This window comes from Arachis duranensis, chromosome 2, assembly GCF_000817695.3.
Source record: "Arachis duranensis cultivar V14167 chromosome 2, aradu.V14167.gnm2.J7QH, whole genome shotgun sequence".
Classification (NCBI taxonomy): Eukaryota; Viridiplantae; Streptophyta; class Magnoliopsida; order Fabales; family Fabaceae; genus Arachis; species Arachis duranensis.
This window is the reverse complement of record NC_029773.3, coordinates 50,385,028-50,404,237: the sequence shown is the minus strand read 5'-3', so window position 1 is coordinate 50,404,237 and position 19,210 is coordinate 50,385,028. Positions and strand designations below refer to the sequence as shown.

Here is a 19,210-nt window from a genome sequence, read left to right as displayed (position 1 = left end):
TCTCTCTGTTATTGCTGTAGCACAGGTTCTGTTAACAATTCACATGCTCAAAGATAAGGTAATGTTGTTCTCTGATTTCATATTTTTAATCTTTTTATTTATTACTTTTTCTTTTTAGGAGATAAACAAAAGCCAATCATTTAGTGTGTATTAAAAAAATTTGCCTATAATCCAACAATGAAAAATATGCCATTGACATTGAAGAAAGAAAGTATCCAATAATATAAAATAGGCAATGGCATATTTTTTATTGTTCAATATGCTTATTTATTACTTTCTCTTTTTAGGAATGTTCAATCCGTTGAGTTCATTCAGCTTTAGTTGTAAGTATATAATAGGCAAATTTTTTCCTTATGGAATGTTCACTGACATATAGAAAGAAAGAAAAAACAGGACGAGAAAAACCATAAAAAAATTGCTAAGGCTATACAGAAATAATATTCTAATCAGATTCATCTTACATATGCTAGCATGTTGGAATCTAAATTAAATATGATCTACTCATACCCAACATTGAGTTTAGTAGGTATCACTGAGGAATGCAGTTTATGAGTCCTGTTAGTTTTTTCTTATTTCAATTTATTAGCTTAATATATTTTTCTTGAATTCTATTGTTTGGCTTTTGGAAAATATAAAATGGTTATAGCCTGGTCCGACTTGTAGAAAGTACTAGCCTTAACCTTACACAGTTGGCACTTCATCATATCTACTTTCTCTTTTTTGAACCGTGTTCATCATGCCTCAGTCTCAAAGAAGATACATTCAGGTGAGTTTTTGTGAATTATTTTTACTATTTTTCTTTTAAAAGCTTATATAATTGTTTACATCTACCAAATACTCTGTTACCTATCTTTACTAACCCATCTTCCCACCGAAGCAGAGAAGAAGAAAGCTAGGGCCTTCCACGAAATGCAGGCCAAAGTTGAGAAAGAGATGGACAGTGTTTAAGGTTTTTATTTTTTCCTAAAATCAGATTTTCACTTATTTAAGCTTATTTATTTCATTTTATCTGTTAATTTTAATTTAATGTTCAATGCTGAGGTTTTGTTCAAGTTGGTAGTAAGTAGTAACATTTTCTATTATTTTTTCAAGGTTATTGAAGATGGAAACCTGACTCTTATCCTTCAGGAGGCAAATTGAGACAGTTAATTTCTTTTTTCAATATTTCTTTTCTATATGTGAAATCACTTGATATGTTATGGTATGTGATTCTAAAAGTAAAAATGTAAACTAGACAAAATTTAAATGAAAATATATAAGCTGATTGTTGATAAGCGGTGATCTATGGTTGGAAAATGTGATGGAATTGACTGAGATTATGGTGTTGTGGTAACATGTAGGTAGATGAAGAGGATTGTTATGCAGAGATCCTAAAGAATGCTATTATCATGTGAGATGAATCAGCACTCCCATGGGTGGATCCAGCAATGACACAATTGCTACTAAAGGACTGCTCATGTCAAGGGACAGCAAATAGGAGAATAAGGCTAAGGATTCCAAATAAAGGATTTGTCCTCCTTTAGCTACCGTAATTTGTTTCCAAGGTTCCATGCCATAGTTTTTCTTATTTGGTTTGTTACAGTATAGAACTTGAGTTCAAGCTTATTAGTCATAAAGATGACTGGTCTGAATCATTTAGTACATATCCCATAACCTATGATCCATGTTTCTGAATGGTGCTACAGGTTTTATCAAATTCATTTAAAAAATTGTAGAGTCTGCTATGATTATTTCTATGTGTTTTCAAAATTAAATATATTTTTTTTATAATTGCAGCTGGAGTATTAGTATAAGAAATTAAATATATTTTCTCATATCTGATTAACGAGCAACATTGTTCATTGGATTGGACTGACAATAGCTTAGTGGTTAGTAGAATCACTACTTTTCTTGACAAATGATATTTGAGAAGTGAAAAAATCTCATTGATCTTGAAACAGATATGACGAAGAATAATTTTTCTAACTTATATGTTTAGTTGTAGATAATTACCAGCTAATTGAATTTAGCAAACAACTTTCTTTTAACATAGTAATTCACAGAAATGTGTATTCAAGCTATGTGTATTCTTACTGTATGTGCTTCAAGATGTTATTTTACAGTTATAAGTTGGTTTACCCATGGCTTTTTAGTAAACAAAGCTCAAAGCTACAAGAATACACATTTATGTCAGAAGAGGCAGTCAAATGATTAGGCTGGCGTAGCAAAGATGCTGTCCTGGGAGAGGAACGAGAAATACCAATTCAGGTAGGAATACAACAATCTTTTCATAAATCTTAGATTATAAATTTATGAAACGTAAATCATATGATGGAGTCTAGCACACAGAGTACATCTATGTGGCTAATTTACAAGCATGGAGGATAAAACTTTTGAAACATATAATTAAAATTAAATATCAAAACACATGGACTACTGTGATTGCAAAAATACATGGACCACTAAGTTGAACATTAGAATTTACCACCAAATTTTGTGAATATTTTGAGTGTTTTTCCCATTTGTTTTAAACTCTATCTTTTTGGCTTTTGAGACGATGCATGATGATAGGGTACTATTTAGCATTTTTGAAGAAATGAATTTATATAGAGAGAATATGATTTTATATGTGATTTTGTTTGAAGAAATTATATATATCTTACATTAGGACTGATTTGTTTCTCTCCTTTTTTTTTTCTGTTCTCTTTTTTGTACTTCTTTGGACATCTGTTTGATTCTACAAAATGATATCATTGCAAGTTTATAGATAGCTAGATTAATTTGTAACAATCCATTCAAAGTTTTCAAATAATATAAAATGATTTACCAAATATATTAAGTTTGTCTTTTAATTAACTTTTTATTAATACAAGTATTTTTTGATTAAATTGAAAGTTAAAATTTTCAAAAATCCAATTAAATTACATAAATAGTTTTTGTATAGCGGTAAGGTTGGTGATATGCAATGATACGACAACAGATGAGGGAATATACATATATGAGGAGAAGAAAAAATTTCTTGATGTAATTTCCTTCTGTGCGATTTAATAACAAATTGTGCCCTGTAATCATATATTTCAAAATTAAAAATAAACAACAAAACTGATTGAATGGATTGCCAACGACAAAGCTTCTTTGTGTCCTTTGTTGTGTGTGTGATTGTGGTAATATTTTGGCAGAGAAGATACAGAATGTAGTAGGACAATGCTGCTGTTAGAAGAGTGTCTGGCAAAGGAAAGAGAAGATGGTGGCAAGTGGAAGATGAAGTGGTTCGGAAGAAGAGGAGAGGAAGGAGAAGCCAGTGAAAGGTGAGAACAAGATCAAGCACAAAATGAAGATTGATTCATAGTTGAAAGTTCTGGAGAAAACTTATGCTGGTAGGTGAAAGTATTTTAACCATCTTTGAACAATATTGTAATATTCCTTTTCTTTTGTTGGGTTTTTCCACGGTTTTAGTGTTGTGCATTTTTTTGGTTCAGGGGAAGCTTACCCTTCAGAAGTAGTGCAAGCTGATTTATTTTGTGAGTATTTTTCGAGTATTGGTAAGTGGTAACTAAGACCTTTATTTTGGGCATACTTTCAAGTAAGATGTTTTTGTTAGAAGTTTTTCGAATGCATTCACTTTGCCAGTAATTTCTGTTGCCATGCCTTCATAAAAATCACAACTACCTGCACTGTTGAAGATCAGTTTAGAGATTAATGCCATCAACCTACTCAAAAGAGATATCTTGAATCTCAATATTAACTTGGCAGAGCTTTAGGGACTACTTGACGAGAAAGAGGCAAAGTTATTACACTACACTAGGTACGCATGTTCAATTCTCTCGAGACTCTAATGAGATATAAATATTGATTTTGTTAATTAATTGTGATTGAAGTATGAAAGGGAGTATTAGTTCATTCAGTAATTTTGCGAGACAAAAATTCTCAGATGTCAAGAGGCATACATCCATCTCGTGCTTTTGGTGGTTTTCCTAATCTTGAAGCATTGGTAATTGAAGCAAGTAATGCTGAAGAAATAGATGACGAACATTTTTATACATGTAAGTGCTCAATATTCATGGTAGGTAGATTTAGCATCTTAAAACAAATATTCCTATATAAGCAGTTCTACTAATCCGTTTAATTAATTTTTATAGATTTTTTAAAATTAAAAAGAAAAAGAAAAAATAACTAAGATAACATTCTTAGCACACTTATATGTCCATACAAGACTAATGTATGATGAATTTTTTTGTTATTTTTCAGCACATCTGAAATTATGCAATCCAGACTGAAAAAGTAATAATTGAAATTGTCTTAAATAAACAGTAATTTTCTATTATTAGAAAATTAAGTAGGCTTAGGCATCTCTTAAAACATAAAAAACAAAAGTCACTAAATATATGTATGTCATGTTGTATATCATATATATTCTTATTGTTATTCGTTTATAATGTATAATCATTTATTGGTTTGAATTATGATTTCTTAAATGTTCTTCATATCTATGTGACATTCTCATTTAGATGGAGGAGAATATGAAAAGTCGGTTGAACACCTTTGCTACCTCTTTTTAGATTCGAAACTTCAACGAAGAAACATATTCGATTCGTTGACATACTATAGTCGTGTAAGTGATGTTGTAAAAATACTTTAGTGACGGTAGCATCATCGTTCTTTTTGCTTGATTCTTTAGGTTACACTTAGTAAGGATGAAAGTTATTACTTTACAAACGAGAATTGAAATTTAATTTGTAAACATGACACTTGGTTTACTAATTTTATTTTTTAATTTTTTTTGGTGAGATATCTATAAAAGCTACTTGAATTTTTTTTTTACAATCCTTGAATATCTTGGTGAATAAGTGCATTAGTTTTTGCTGTTTCTTTCTTTTTGATCTGCCACCTGAAGTATAGCCACCGACCGGAGGAAGGGTGGAGGGTGTTTAGATGTGCTACGGGTACTTTGTTATTATTTTGTTTATTCGTGTTCATCTATATTTTAGGGATAATAGTCTCCTTCTCCTCCTTTATGTTTCATAGCTTTTTGTAGCAGCTGATAGCCTGACAAGGATTATACCATGTTCAACTTCTGAAAATTTGAGATCCGAGATTATTGATACTGATATTCTGAGCTGGGCAAATAATAAAGTGAAAAAAAAAGTTTCAAAGGTAATCAACTAAATATTTATCAGTTATAAGTTATCAATCTTTTATCATGAGTACATTGTAAACTGGCTCCCAAAATCTTTTTAATTAAAGATTAGTATTTAAGAATTTTGTGGGTCAAGGGAAGAAGGGCATAATAGTTCTTTTGATATGTCTTTTGTGTGTACTCCCATATTACATATGATTGGAAGTGTCTACAGTAAAAAAGTTTTGTAGTAAGTAATATCAAAATCAGTTTTTATAATTTTTTAGTATAGTGAACCTCCGTTCTAATTAAGTTAGTATCTAGATCATAATCCACTTTCGGTTTTATTTTTCACATATTTTTATTGTTTTAATCATATTTTACAAATGTGATATTTATTAAGCTCTGTATTAGTGAGTTTTGCCTTTGATCTTATTTTGTTTATTTACTTTTTTAGGGGAAGCCAAACTTCAAACATGACGCTATTCCTCTTTGAGAGCAAAATCATAATTATCTGTTAAAAGAACTATTGAACATATAAATAGCAAGTGAAGGATTTAAGTTTTTCATTCTATTGATCTGTTAAAAGGGCAGATCTTTTGCTACAAAAGATGATAAAAGTCCTTAAATTATTGAGTTTCATTTTTAATATTTTTATATTCTTATTTCTTATATTTGGATCAAGGTAACAAAAATAATATTTATTGAATGTCTCTAAGATATTGAAATGGTGAGAAAACTAACTCGTTAATTTTATAAGATCTATATATGCTTTCCTACCTTTATTTATAAATAACAATTTCAATTAGCGAGTTTTAGTAGTTGTATGCTAAAGATTATGGAAAAAATTATATTGTATTATAGTCTATATTAATAGCAAGGAAAACTGGCCAATAGTTAGTTTTAGAAAATTTTACTATACCATTTTTTCAAGCATAAAATTATAAATGTATAAGTTTTTTTATAAGGGTATATTGGCAAGTTTGGATTAAACAAACTCATTCATTTACATGTTTTAAGGACTTAAGAAAAAGTGAAAACTTAACATAAAAGATCTGTTGCTTTTAAAAATATGTATATGTAAAAGAAAGAAGAAAGAAAAATAAAGAATACTGACACATCAAATAAAGAAGAAAATAAAAGAAAAAAGAAAAATAAAGAAACTAACAAAGAAATACCAAAAAGTGAAGAATTGAACAAATTATGTATTTTTTTTGTTCAATTTTATATCACTGTCAAAAAAATATTATCATTTAGCTATGCTAAAAACATTCATTAATAATATTCCAACATAATTAAAATTCTATAAAATTTATATCCTTTGAGAATTTGTGTGCAAATTGATTGAAGTTGGTATCATGCATGATTATGTTTGTGAAACATTAATCATAAATGAATGTAAATTCTCTCATTTATATTTTGTCTGTTATTGAATTCATTAACTTTTTTTTCGTTTATTTATTATTAGAAGTAAAAAAGATGTAAGTTAAAAATATTTATCAGTTTAAACATCAATATAATAAAAAAGATTGAGATAAAAAGAATTTTTTGTACTAAATAAATTAATTCTTTCAATAAATATATGTATTAATGTTTTTGTATATAAACTATACATAAATATAATAAAGTAAATTAAATATAAGATTTGTGTGTAACGCAAATATTAGGGGTCTAATAATATAATTAAATATCATTTAGTTGGTATTCGTACATCGTATGATTACAATATAAATTATTTTTATTAAAATTTTAATTTTTTTTAATTGTATTACAATAACAGAGTATAATAATATTTATTTAAATATATAAACATAATATCTTTTATATTTATTCACTAATATGCATAGTTGTAAAAACCGGACCGGACCGGCCAGTTCGACCGGATAACCGGTGAACCGGATCATATACCGGTCCGGTTTGGTATATTGACCGCTTAAGGAAATGAACCGGTCAAAACCGGTACCGGATCATATACCGGTCCGGTCAACGGCTAACTTGCGTGCTGATGACGTCAGCATGCGGTTGTTAAATTTGGAAAAATACATTTGCAGGGAGGAGTCGAACTTGGGTCTTCTGAATTGAAGACCAAGTTGACAACCACTGCGCTACCTGTTTATTTAGCATTGCTGATGCTTTTTATAATATATATTTCATTTTTTTATAACTAATACATATATATATATATACATGAAAATACTTAACTATGTGTATTTTAAATTTTAATTTTAAATTTTTTACTATATTTTATTTTTTATTTACATAGGACCGGGTCAATCGGTTCAACCAGGGACCCACCGGTTGAACCAGTGATCCAGTGACCCAGTGATTTGACCGGTTCGATTACCGGTTCGGTTCTGACAACTATGCTAATATGAACTAAAAAATTAATAAGATTATTTTGGTTTCTAAAAACAGAAGATGGAATAATCTTATATTTTGTACAACAAATTTTTTATTTTTTTTACAAAAAAATTTTTTAAATTAAAAATAACAATTATTATCAATAAATTTTTATAATAGAATAATATTTAGTCCGGACGTAGTCCGGGTTTTACACTATTAATATATTAATATTAATTATTAATTATTAATTAATATAATTATATAATAATAGGAGAATAGTAAAGAGGTCTGTGCTCGACAAGTGGAGTGTTCCATGTTCGACACGTGGAGCTATGTGTGGTTGACAAGTGTTTGTTTTTAGAGTTGGACACCTAGCAAATAAAAAATCTGAAGATTTATGAACAAAACAATTGGCGGGATTTTGATTCAAATTGGAATTCAAAATAATTTGGTTACAACTGTCTTCATATATATGTTAGTTAAATTGTGAAGAAAGAAAAGAAGGAAAGAGAGAAAGAAAGAAACCGACGGTCACAGAGAAGAGGGTGGCGACGAACAAAGAAAATGATGGTTGAAGAAAGAAAAGACGACAGAAGAATAAGAGAACAACAGTGAAGAAAGACGAGAAAGATGGCCAACATCGCAGAGAAGAAGAAAATGACGGTGAAGAATGTAAGGACGACGGAAGAAGGAGAAGGAGGTGGCGACAACAGCGACAGTCATAGGGAAGCAAGCTAAATCGACAGAGAAAAGAAGAGGAACGAGGCGACGGCGGTGATGGAGTCCACCGTCGCTGTTGGATCCGCAGAGCTGCGTCCTCTGCAGGACGGTGGCGCTGCTGTTTCTTTGCTGGTGAGTGCTGCGAATGAAGGATGGTTAGTTCTCTCGCTTGGATATACTTTATTTTGTTGTTTGATTGATTGAAAACGCTAATTGAAATTGAATATGGATTTTCATGTTAATATCTTCAGAATGACGTGCTACATTTAAAGAAGAGAACGATGAAGGAGCAGCTAGCAGCAAGATGATGACACCTGTGAAGAGAACGATGAGCTTTGATATCCTATCATGGGCGGTATTACAGAAGTAATTTACTTTTAGGTTAGAATAGCCACGTAAAATCAATGTGTCTCTGTGAAATCAATGAAACTATTACTTCTAGGTTAGAATAGCCATGTAAAATCAATGTGTCTCTTTGAAATCAATGAAACTAAGGAAGTATTTATTTGACTTTTAAACTTTACCAAAAAGCTGTGTTTTCATATATTTGAAAAATCACAACACGTTTAGGAAATTTATGTGATCTAAATCTTTTTTTTTCAGTGATAGCAGGTAACTAGGAGCTAAAATCATGTTTACAAAATTCACTGAATTTTGCTATTGTCAGTGAATATGGTTGTGAATGAACTAGACAAGACCTTGCACCACCAAATAGGAAGCCACTTTCTGAAGGTTAGTAGAGGTATATATCTTTGGTTCTCTTTGTTTTATTTGAATGTTTTGTGATGATTGCATTATTCTCTAAATCTCTTTGTGGTTACTAATTACGTGTTTTGGCCTTTTTTGTTTAATAATTGAACAGGATGAGGTACTACTCTTTTGTCTTCTCCTAGACATTTTTAAATCTAGACTTGGATTTCATTGTTTGCTTGAAACTCTATATGCAAATTCATAATACAAAGCACTTATATAGAATATTTTGGTAGTTGAATTTTTAAGTATCTTACATTAGGCTTTATAGGACAATATTTTTTTGAATATTTTCTATTGTAGACATAGTTCCCAGGTTAGATAATTGTTTACATCGTCGTAGCAGGAAAAAGCACCAATAAGACGTTTTTGGTGAATATATATTTACAAATATAAGACTATAATTAGTTTTGCTTGTCTGTGATGTGTTTTGCTAAAACTATAACCAAAATTTTCATTATTATCTCAAATTACTTGGGTTGTTGACATTCATGTTGCAATTGGGGATTTAGATATATTTTTCTAGGAGGAATGACAGTGATTGCAAGTAGAAGATAGTTACTTGAAGTTTGTCTTAAGGCTTCTCTTATTGGTAGTGTCTTTGGTCTCATATAACCAATTGCAAGTGTTTGCTTCAAAACTTATGGCTACATTAGCATGTCTCTAGCCGTTTCATTTCTCAGTAATTTCAAGCTTGAACACTACATAAAAATCCCCACAAGATCAATGCCTTGCTGCAGGTATATTCTTTATGAACAATGTCAGTCCCTTCCTCATCAAAAAGTTTTGCAGAGTTTATATATTAGTTTATTTATAATTGTTTATTTACTGTGATCCAATAAAAAAATAAGAAAGAAGAAATGACACTCATAAGGGAAAATGTATGCACATTAGCTGATAATAATTGTCGCATAGGTGGGAGATATTGTCAGTTCCGCATTGTATTGCCCATATATATAGTTCTACATTCAAGATAAGAATATACCTAATATAATGCTGAACAAGGTCTATTTGGTCTATTAGCTAGCTTTCTTTTTCCCATTTTTGTATAGAATTATTCGTTTCTAAGTAAGTTAAATGGCTGAAAATACTTTCTTAATATAATTTTATCATTTTGTATTAAAGAAGTTTTCTTTGAGTGATAAATTAGGATACCGTAACTGATATAGCTGCATGTTTGATATTATATTTGTAATAAAATTTAAAAATGGTTGGTAGGACAAACGATCTTCCAAAACCAGAAGAGGTAATTGAGTAGGTGAAACGAAGAATAGTTGTTGCATCTCTGTTTGAATATATTTTGAACTCTGAACTGAAATTAACAGCCTGATCTTTTTGCAAATACTACTATCTTTTATTCATTTATGATGTATAGGGAGCTACCTAAATGTTACATTGTTGCAGACTTTTCCGTATTTTTGTGGTCAAACAAAATTGATTTTCTTTCCCTGAATATTTATGTCACCATAATCTTCTTCTACATAGCGTTACATGTAGGTTTCGACGAGGAACTTTTCATGTAATTAGCATCTATACACCGCAAGTGGGTTTCGACGAGCAACACAAGATAAGATTTTGGGAGGATCTAAAGAATTTGGTCCAAGACATACCTTAGGAGGAGATTTATATGGCTGTGTTGGAAGAGAAGTGAATGAGTATAAAAGTATTCACGGAGGAGATTTATATGGCCGTGTTGGAAGAGAAGTGAATGGGTATAAAAGTATTCACGGAGGCTATGGTTTCCGGGTGGTCAATACCAAGGATAAAACTATTTTGGACTTTTCGTCAACATTTGACTTTCTCATTGCAAATACATATTTTAAAAAGAGAGACGAATATCTTATAACTTATAGGAGTGGATGACATTCTCTCAAATCGACTTCTTGTTGATGAGAGTCAACTGATAAACCACAATTTTATGGTTTATTTTGGACTGAAATGAGTGGATTTTATCAACTTATCTTGCATTTATTTACTGAAATAGCATAGTTTTGCAAATTTTTTGTAATTGTGCTTGATGATTAAAAACATGCTATTTGTGCTTTAAAATTGCTAAATTTAATTCACTTAAATTCCATTCGATGCCTTGATGTGTTTGTTGAGTAATTTCAGACTTAGAAGGCCACGATGGTTTGAAGAAGTGAAGAAAAATATGCAAAGTGGAGAATTCATGAAGAAATGAAGTTTTAGAGCATTTCAGGGTCATGCGTATGCATGCCTCATGCATACGCATGACTTGCATTTCGACCAACTTGTGCGTACGCATGGCATATGCGTATGCATAACTGAGGGCACGTGGTTCACTTAAGAAAACACGTGGCTGGTGATTTCAGGGCCTTTCAAGGCCCAATTCCAACTCATTTCCAAAATATTTCAAGCTAGACTCAAGAAAAGGAACAATGGGAAAGCAATAGGATAGTTTTGGCCATATTTTAGGATAAAATTCTAGAAAGGGAAGCTGTTTCTTGTCTCTAGGAATTATGGTTTTAGGTTTAGTTTTTCCTTAGTTTAGGTTTTAATTCTTGTTTTGATTTAGTTTTCTTTATTTGTTATTGTTCTAGCATTTTAATTCTTGTAGTTTTACTTGCTATTTCTTTTATTTTGTTTTTCCCATGTTTATGAACTCTTGTTGATTTTGATTTTCTTGATTGCAATTTATGTTTTCATGCTTATTATTGCTCCTTTTTATTATTGCTATTACTTTCTTGCATTTGGTAGTTTAAGATTTTTTTATTCTTGCTATTTTACCATGTTTACTTTTATGCTTTTCAATTGTTTGTGAAAATACTTCTCTTAGTTTAGGGTAGATTTTTACACTCTTGGCTTGGAATTGAGTAATTGAGGTGACCTTGAATCACTAATGTCCGAATTGATTGATAATTTAGGGATTTTAATTGTTCCCGTTTCCATTAACGAGTAAGACCTATGGATTGAGATTTGATTAAACCTGGTTGACTTATTTCACCATTAGAGGTTGACTAATTGGGTTCGCTCTTGTAATTATCATATCGTGGTTAGTGACACAAGAGTTGTTGATGTCCAATATTGATTGGTGATTTAGGGTTGTTAGTTGTTCTTGTTTTTATTGACGAGTAAGACCTATGGATTAAGACTAACTATGCCTATTTAACCTTCTCCCGATGTTGGAGATGACAAAATGGGATGATGAGTGAATTTGTGCCGATCTAGAATTTCACAATATAGAATATTTTCGTTGCAAGCATAGCCTAGACAGACAAGCAATCCCCATAATTGATTCGCTTGGAAACCGTCTCTCAACAAATGTCCTTCCAGCAAGTGCACCAGATTATCGTCAAGTAAAAATTCACTGTAGAGTGAGGTCGAATCCCACAGGGATTGGTAGATCGAGCAATTATAACTGGAGAATTATGCTAGTTGAGCGAAATCAGATTGGGTTTGAGATTGTAGAAAGTAAATTGGCGGGAAACTTAAATTGCAAGAAATTAAAGGAACAGAAAATTAAATTGCAGAGAATTAAAGTGACAGAATCTTAAATTGCTGGAAATTAAAAGGGAAATGGGGAATTAGCATGAAAATTAAAGAAGCAGAATGTAAAAGAATGGGTAGATCAGAGAAGGGGGATTCATTTGGTTTTAGGAGATATTGAATTCTCCGGATCAAATTATTTTCACCTCTTCATCAATCAATGCATTCATTGACATTGCTTGGCAATCTTAGATGATCGGATCCTAATGTCTTGGCTCACCGATCTCTCTAAGCATGAACAATTGCCCAATGTCTTGATTTAATTGCTCATGGGAAGAGTTGAAGTTTGGTCACTAACTATGCCACACAAATTCATAGATCAAAGTGTTGATGGGATTACATGTCACTATATCCATCCAAACCCCAATCTAATCCAATGTGAGAAAACAATTCTAGCATAAATTCTTCATTCCTCTCTGAAGGCTCCGAAAAACTCCAATTATGGATATCTTCTCTCTCAAGACAACTATCCAATTGAGTTAAGACTGAAAGCTTTCTAACAAAAATCAAGAGAAAAGAAAGAAGAAGAAGATAAAAATTACTATTGATCCATTGAATTACAATAGAGCTCCCTAACCCAATGAAGGGGTTAGTTGTTCATAGCTCAATTCAATTTATAGAGAAGAAGAGTGCATGAAAATTAAAGCCTAGCTAGGAAGTAAAAGAAAAAGAAAATACATAAAACTAAAAAGGAAAAAAAGTGCAGAAGAGAAATAACAGAATGTTGAGCTCCCAGAGCCCCCCTCAGAGCCTCCCGAAAGCTCCTTCAATCTTCAACAATTCTTCTATTTATAACCCTCTTCTCATCTTCAATTGGATCAAGTACTTGGATGTGGGCTGTGGTTGAAGCAGTTAGGCATAGAGAGGTGCCAATGGTGCATTCTGGTCTTTAAAGTTGGAGTCAACGTTTGGTGACCAACGTTGACTCAAACGCCTTCCATAAGAAAACCAGAAAAGAAAACATACTCTGCTGCTATTGGCATTTGACTCAGCGTTGGAGGGCCAACGTCAGCTAACCCACGCGTACGCGTACCGTGCACTTCCGCGCCCATTGCTATTTTTTGTATCCGCGCGTACGCAGTATTGACGCGTGCGTGTCGATTCAAATTTCTCAACTCCAACTTCTGAGTTTGGCATCGCGGATGTTGGAGGCAGCGTTTGAGGCACGTACACGTACCGTGCGCTTCTGCGCAAATGAGTCAAAAACACACATTTACGCGTACGCGTGCTGCACGCGGATGCCCAAATTTGCAAGTTCTAAACTAAATGTTGTAAATCAAGCTTTGGGACGTCACTTTGTCCTCTTGTCAACATTGCAAATTTCATGCCCATTATAGACTATTATATATGGTTAGAAAGCTCTGAATATCGACTTTCTAACCCAACTGGAATCACCTCAATTGGACATCTGCAACTCAAGTTATGCTCCTTTGAAGGGGACATGGTCGCTAGTGTCGGAGTGCAACGTTGGAGGCAACGTTGGACCTCCAACGTTTGCACAAACGTTGAGAACATTGCCAGATTCGGAAGCTCAAACGTGATGTCCACCCCATATTATTATATTTTGTTGGAAAGCCCTGAATGTCTACTTTCCAATTCCGTTGGAAGAGCATCATTTGGAGCTTCATAGCTCGAGTTATACTCCATCGAAGGTGCAAAGGTCAGCTGGCCTTACTACAGGTTGGTACCATGTTCGTTTATGCACTTTTTGGGGCAGTTTTTTCCCTCAATTTTAGTGTCAAACATGTAGTTCCATATATTCTTGGAAAGCCCTTGATTCCTACTTTCCAATGTTTTTGGAATCACCTCATTTGAAGCTCTATAGCTCAAGTTATTCTTGTTGGAAGTATACCCCTTCAAGCTGTGGGGAGTGACGTTTCTAGCAACGTTGGAGCACCAACTTTGGCTCCAACGTTGCTTCCCTTTGCCTCCTCTCATGGCCTTCTTGTTGCTTCTTTGCCTTCCCTTTTCTTAGCTTCCTTTCCACCTATCATTAACCAAACAAAATGCATCAATGCTTTGCTAATCTCACAAGAAATTGCATCATTCATAATCAACAAGTAAACATAGCAAAATTCGTATGAAAATGCATCAGAATAACAATGTTTGATTAAATAAAGGTATGCATGAATTTTTCATCCAAATACTTACTTATTGCCTAAGAAATGCATGAAACTACTCTAAAATAAACTAAAAATGGCTTCTGAAACTAGCCAAGATGCCCTGGCATCAATAATCAAAGTTTGATTTTCCAAATTCAAATTAAATGAGAGTACTTAAATCTCGGGTCATCTTCCCTAGGAACTAATGCCTAATGAGCACACAATTTTTGGTTGTGAAAATCAAGGGGTTTTCAATAGTGAGGCAAGCAATAAAGAGATAAAAGAACGATGCAAAATTGCAATTAATAAACTAATGAAGGAATTAAAGAACTATGTATGTAATATGAACAAGTAAGACTCAAAATTGGTGAAAAAGTGGTTTAAAACATAAATGGAACCTTGACTTGGGATGATTTATGGAGTTCCTTCCTTGCCATAACCATAACTATGATAATTATGATGGATTAATCTCACTTAGTCTACCCTTAACATCGAAGAGTAAGTCAAGTGCGCATAATTGTTATTAATCCACAAATCCTAGATAACTTACTAATTACCTTAGTAAAAAGTTAGCGTTAGCGGAAACCATAACAATTAACAACCCAAGAATTATCACTAAATGTCGGACATTATGACTCTAGTAATCCATATACTCATTTTTCCAAGCCAAGGGATGAAAATCTACCCCATAATCAAAATTGGCATTTCGTCAAACACATAGTGGGCATAATCATAAAACATGGCAAAATTGGGAAAATAATAAAAGCTATGAACCACAAATGATCAAAATCACACATGCAACTCAATAAACATATAAAAATCACTAAACACCAAATTCAATGTTTTGAAAATCGGTTCGAACCGGCCGGTCGGACCGGTCGAACCGGGAACCGTTAGCAAATACGGTTCGAACAAAACACAAAACCGCAGAATTTGAAAACCGATGTTGGCCCGTCGAACCGGCCGGGAACCGGTCGGTCGAACCGAACCGTGACCCGACCGGTTTTTTATATTTGCCCCAAATGCCGCGTTTTGCATGTTGAAGGGCCAAAGGGAACCCTAATCACAGAGGCACAGACCTCACCCCTATCCTCTCTCGAGCTTCCACACTCACTCTCACCTCTCACCTCTCACCTCTCACGTTTCCAGTCTCCACTCTCACTCTCCGTCCAGCCACCACCACTTCCGTCCAACCACCGCTGCCGTCGTAACTTCCAACTTTGAACAGCCACCGCCTGCTCCCTCACTTCCCTTCCTTCGCGCAGAAAATGTCGCAAACTTCCTTCCCTCCATCGCGAAGCCACCGCTCGATCGTCAAAGCCTCCATCGCGCAGCCACTGTCTTGCCGCGCCAGCTCTGTTCCACTGCGCTCCTGTCCCTTCAGCGGCGTCTGCTCTGTTCCATCGCACGGCCCTTCCCTCGAAGGTATTTTTTATTTTTGTAACTGTAATTGTGGTTTTAGTTTGTTGGTTAATCAGTTAATCTGTGATTTGTTTCTGATATTCTTGATTTCAACCTTGCTACTATTAATTTTTTTATTGTGTATCACTATGCTAATTATCTATGAGATTAATGGGTTGCTGTAAGCCTGTAATATTGATATTGGAAACATTGCAAACATTGAAAACATTGCTGATGGGCAATATCATGTGCAAACATTGTATGAACCGATCGGTGTTGCTGGTCAGATTATTCCCTGGAATTTCCCTCTTCTCATGTTTGCTTGGAAGGTTAGTGGCTCTGGTTACTGGTTCTGTTTAATTTCTGAATACTTGGTTCTTCTTCTTTTTAATTTCTGAAAATTTTGTTCAAAATTTCATTTTAATATTTTGTGATTTTTTGTAATTGCTCTGGTTACTGGCTCTGTTTCATAATGTACCAATGTTAGTGTAATTGCTGTTTTGTAATTGCTGGTTGCTGGTTGCTGGTTGCTGGTTACTGTCATGTCCCACCGTTCTGTTTCTATTCAACCATCTCCATTGCATTTCAAAGCTCCATCTCCCTCTCCCTCTCCCTCTCCCTGTTCTATTCGAATTTCAGAACATGCTCCAGCCTAAGGTAATTTATTTTCCTTTATTTGTTCTTTCTTGTATTAATTATTCAGTTATTATTTTATTTAATTGTTGTTTTTAATGATTAGTATGTTGTTCAAGTTTTTGTTTTCTTGTTGGTTTGCTGTATTTTAAAGCTTTAGATGTTCTTGTTATTTTGATTTTCAATTCTAATTGATCTTATTAACTTGTTAATTTGATAAATTAATGTTTTAGTGTTGTTCTTAACTTTTAAATTTTAGATTGTTAAGTTGTTATGTTGTTCTTGACCTTTTGATAATTTGTTAATTTTATAAATTGTTAAGTATATAAATTGTTCATGATGTTGATCTTAATTAATTGTTCTTGTTATTAGAAAGAGAATGGAATTGAGGTATATCAATTTACAGGTAGCTATAAATTGAAAAAAAGACACTCACTGGGCAGAGCTCCTTTGTTACTTCAGATGCAATACCTGAGATTAAGAATTGAATGGAAGATGAGAAATATTGAGTTTCTTTTCGTTTGATTGTTTGAATATGAATTCAAGATTTTGTAAAACTGACTTTTACTAGGAATCTTACAGCTTGCTCAATATGTTTCAGTTCCTCCTAGGCTGAGCCAACATACTGAGCATGACAGATTCATGTTATGATATAAAGATGGAATAGAAGGAATGATCTCAAATGGTGATTGGTGCTCACCTCATCAGTGGCCTCAATACACCATCTCTCTAATTCACCCAATCCTACCTTTACATACTCTCTATTGCTGAATGAACAACACTCAAAATGTTAAGTGTAGAACAAGTAGTGCAATAAAAGGAAAAATTAAGAAATACTTACAATGAGATAGCAAAATCCAAGACCAAAATTGAACTATAAAGTGCTACATTGAAAATCTAATTAAAATCCTAAGAGAGAATTTGTATACTACCCTACTCCTACTCCTATTATGTATTTTCTAATCTAAAAGTGAGCTCCCTTTAATATGTGTTGTTGCCCCTTCATATAGCATTTTGATTTAAGCTTCAGCCTTCCAGAAATGGGCCAAAAAGCCCCTCAAATCACGAGCCACATGACTTAATGAAGTCACGTGCTGAATTTTCCTTTTGTGCACACGCACAGAAGTTGTGTATGAGCACACTTGCTGATTTTGACCCTTGTGCGTAGGTACAGAAAGTGTACGTAGGCACACTTTGAAATGCTTCTCTATTTTGATTTATTCATGTTTTCTTCCAATTCCATGCTTTTCTTCCACTCTTATTAAGCCATTCCAACCTATTACATCTGAAATTACCCATCAAAACCATCAAGGCATTGAATGGAATGAAAGTGGAATAAAATTGATTAAATTAGGCTCAAAATAGCATGTTTTCACAATCGGACATAATTTAGAGAGAAAACACAAAAGCTTGCTATTTAGGTGAATAAATGTGGGTTTATATGATGAAATCCACTTAAATAAATCCAAAATTTATCATCAAATATGGATTCATCATGGGATTAACTTTAGGTATTCACCATGTTTGTGGTCAATGACTTGGTTAGGAAGTCTTGAGTCTCAATCCTTGCCAGGAGTGTCTTTTAGCATTTATCTTCCTTTAGTCGTTAGCTTTACTTTCTTGCAATTTAATTTCTTATCTGTTTATCTTCAAATCCCTTAATCTCGTAAACGATAATACGCACACCTCACTGGAATTCCTTTGAGAAATGACCCGAGATCTAATACTCTCGGCTTTTATTGGTTTGCATTCATGACAAATAAATTGAACTTTGATTTGGGTCATTTAATGGATTGGAACTATACTTGCAACCTGATTCTTTTTGAGAAATTTCTAAACCGACGTTTGGCCTACGTCAAGTTTTTGGCGCCGTTGCTGGGGAATTACAATGTGTGCTTGTTATTGGTTAGTTCATATGTGAATATTGTGAATAGCTAATTTTTTAATTTGTGCTTGCTTTTGATAGTTTAGGAGTTTTTTTTCTTTGTTTCTTATTAGCCTTAATTTTTATTTTCTCTATTTACCATGAATTCTCACCCGTTTGGCTTTGAGTCTGGTTACAACTATATTGTAGGAAATGAAAACTTCAATGATGAATTGTATTATGGATTGGGAATTAAATTAAGTGAAGAGCCACATCCTTATAGAAGACCTTCATGGCAACAACTGGTGCACGAAATTGCAATCACACTTTTGCAATCTGCACAACTAACCAGCAAGTGCACTGGGTCGTCCAAGTAAAACCTTACGTGAGTAAGGGTCGAATCCCACGGAGATTGTTAGCTTGAAGCAAGCTATGGTTATCTTATTATTGTTAGTCAGGATATAATATCAATAATAATTTTTAGTTTTAATTGTAAAAAGTAAAAGAGCATGAAATAAATACTTATTATGCAGTAATGGAAAATATGTTGGAGTTTTGGAGATGCTTTGTCCTCTGAATTCCTGCAACATAATGCTTTCTCACTTTCATAAATGCAAGGCTCCTTCCATGGCAAGCTGTATGTAGGGCATCACCGTTGTTAATGGCTACTTTCTATCCTCTCAGTGAAAATGGTCCAAATGCTCTGTCATAGCACAGCTAATCATCTGTCGGTTCTCGATCATATCGGAATAAGATCCATTGATCCTTTTGCGTCTGTCACTACACCCAATACTC

General features: G+C 33.2%; 2 long non-coding RNA genes across 4 annotated transcripts; both read left to right on the top strand.

The window, feature by feature from the left end:
* Positions 1 to 538: 538 nt before the first annotated feature.
* Positions 539 to 4,086, top strand: LOC107474423 (uncharacterized). 2 transcript variants are annotated; one of them, XR_008006083.1, is made up of 8 exons: positions 539 to 766; positions 881 to 949; positions 1,093 to 1,144; positions 1,341 to 1,544; positions 2,133 to 2,247; positions 3,159 to 3,356; positions 3,459 to 3,784; positions 3,911 to 4,086. It is a non-coding gene; the product is annotated as an uncharacterized LOC107474423 (long non-coding RNA). The 2 variants fall into 2 exon arrangements; XR_008006084.1 differs by lacking the exon at positions 539 to 766 and having other exon boundaries at positions 790 to 949.
* Positions 4,087 to 15,673: 11,587 nt separating this feature from the next.
* On the top strand, positions 15,674 to 17,290 carry LOC110277791 (uncharacterized). Of its 2 annotated transcripts, none has more exons than XR_008006201.1 (4): positions 15,674 to 15,942; positions 16,206 to 16,247; positions 16,510 to 16,575; positions 17,153 to 17,290. It is a non-coding gene; the product is annotated as an uncharacterized LOC110277791 (long non-coding RNA). The 2 variants fall into 2 exon arrangements; XR_008006200.1 differs by lacking the exon at positions 17,153 to 17,290 and adding an exon at positions 16,958 to 17,130.
* The last annotated feature ends 1,920 nt before the right edge of the window (positions 17,291 to 19,210 follow it).